The sequence below is a fragment of the Palaemon carinicauda genome, chromosome 21 (assembly GCF_036898095.1).
Source record: "Palaemon carinicauda isolate YSFRI2023 chromosome 21, ASM3689809v2, whole genome shotgun sequence".
Classification (NCBI taxonomy): Eukaryota; Metazoa; Arthropoda; class Malacostraca; order Decapoda; family Palaemonidae; genus Palaemon; species Palaemon carinicauda.
In genome coordinates this window covers 28,553,560-28,556,059 of record NC_090745.1, presented here as the reverse complement: position 1 = coordinate 28,556,059, position 2,500 = coordinate 28,553,560, and the positions used below count along the sequence as shown (strand labels likewise).

General features: G+C 31.2%; 1 protein-coding gene across 1 annotated transcript in view; it reads left to right on the top strand.

The window, feature by feature from the left end:
• Positions 1-2,500, top strand: part of LOC137615243 (excitatory amino acid transporter 3-like) — a 1,014,688-nt gene that overhangs the window by 554,264 nt on the left and 457,924 nt on the right. The gene's annotated exons all lie outside the window — the stretch shown is intronic.

Here is a 2,500-nt window from a genome sequence, read left to right as displayed (position 1 = left end):
TATATATATATATATATATATATATATATATATATATATATATATATATATATATAAATACATATATACATATATATATGTATATATATATAATATACACACACATATATACATACATACAACACTTGACTAGCCACCAGGTAATTAATTCACTGCTCAGCTTAATAAAGGCACAGTAACATTTAAGAAAATTGCTTAAACCATTTTATCAATCATTCCTATTGAATGGAATTAAAACTTTCTCATGTTTAAGAATATTGTTTCTTAGAATCTGAACATAGACACACACACACACACACACACACACACACACACATATATATATATATAATATATATATATATATATATATATATATATATATATATATATATATATATATATATTATATCTCCCTTACGGGGTTAGAAAAGAAAGGTGTTTATTTCACTCTTCCTTGTTCTGCACCTATTATCTGTACTCCTATGAGTTCTAGATGCTCATCTAATCCACTTTTCCATCTTTTACAATATTTCGTCAATATACTGTAGTTTACTTTTTTCGGATTAACTCTTCTTACAGATATCAGTTGGTTTTCCAACTCTGACACCACATCTCTCTGATACTTAATCATTGTTTTAAACTAACCATCTTACTGTGGTCATGAGGGTTAACATTGTATAGCCTCTAAAATTTCCAATTTGTTTTGATTGTGCTCGTTTTATCGCCTTTTGACTAATACAACACTTAGGAATGCATCCGCAAATTTGTACTAATTACCTATTAAACGTAGTCTAACGATCTTTTCCCTATTTTGAATACTTCAAATGCTCTTTCTTATCTCCACGTTTTCAATGTCTTTCAGTCCATTGTACACGAAACGTTTATTGTTGTGCTACCTCAGTATATATCGCTACTTTAGGCTCTTCACTATTCGTCCTTCTTATGCGTTGCAGATATAAAATTTCTTTATGATACATTTATCATAATCCTGAGCTTCTCATGTGATGCCATCTTTTAAGTTTGGTATACGGTAGTGAATTCTCTCTACAAAAATACATTTTCTTTTTGTTTTCTTTCCTCTCACCATAGAATAATTTTCAATCGTTTTGTTTTTTTTAGTTCCGTATGACTTTTGAACATACCCACCACCTTTATCTCGGATTCCACCGATAAGACAAGGTCATCTTCATTAGTCACTCATATGGGACCTCCTTTTCTGCGTTTGTAGTTTCCTCAGGCTCGTTTCTACCAGTTTCCTTTGATGCACTGCCATCCCCGCATCTTGCGTTGTAGTAGACTAATATCAGTCCAAGGCCCATTATTGGTTTATGTTCCATGTTAAAGGCCTTTTTCACCACCAACAAAGTGTGCCCAAGTCTCTTTCTCGCTTCTTCTAATTCGGCAATTTGGTATTAACTCAAATTAACTGTTTCATAAACCTTAAACTTTTGTCTCAACATTTTCTTTGGTACTTGAAACATGCTTAATAAAAAGGGATCTTATTCTTTATTATGATATAAACACACACACACATATGTATATATATGTATATATATATATATATATATATATATATATATATATATATATATATATATATATATATATATATATAAACACTTTATTAAAATTTGTTTCATTGAGGTTTGTTCTATAATTCTAATTTGATTAAATTTATCAATTCTATATCAACTTTTTAGATTTTCCCAATGAATGCTCCGTTTTATTTTAGAAATAGTTTTTAATTTCGTTCAGTTAAATTGTTGATTCTTTTACATTATTTTGTTTATTTTCTACTTTGCTTTGGAGTTAAATCCGTTGCAAGAGTTGGGAAGTCAGGTCAGTGGTCCTTGGTTTGTTTTCGAAAGATAAACTTATCGCTGATTATAGTAATGTTAATATTAAGGATAAGAAAACAGAGAGGAGGATAGTAATAAGGATAATATTTAAGAAAAAAAAAAAAAAACACACACACAGGAGTAGTAGGTGAATGAGGACTTCTAACATTAACATATGTAGGGATGTAGTTTTTTATAGATATCCCGAATACTATAGAAATTGCGTTTAGTCAAATCTTGCGTACAAAGTTTGCTAGATGGTTATATGTTGTTCGATTCAATTTTGATTACATTTTGCATTTTTTCCCAAACTAATGACGACATGTACTTAAGCATATAAATACTTCAAATTCAAGTAATGAAGCTGTAGCTGTCACGGGATATTTGAAGATACGCAATTGCTTCTACTTATGCGTAGTCGGACATTATTTTTGTTGCGTATTTTCCAGTTATACGCAAGGAGGGATGGCAAACATGAGACAAACGAAAAAAAAACTAGGGAAGGTTGATTGAAGGTTTGAACGAACAACGTTCGACGATCGTTAGCTAAGGCTCGTAGGGTTGGCCAGATGAAAGTAGAACTGAAAAGAGAGAGAGAGAGAGAGAAATAAAAGAATAATGAAAAGGTAGGCCAGCGGGCAGGCCATTGGCAGGACCCTGCGCAGGTCAAGATCGATGCA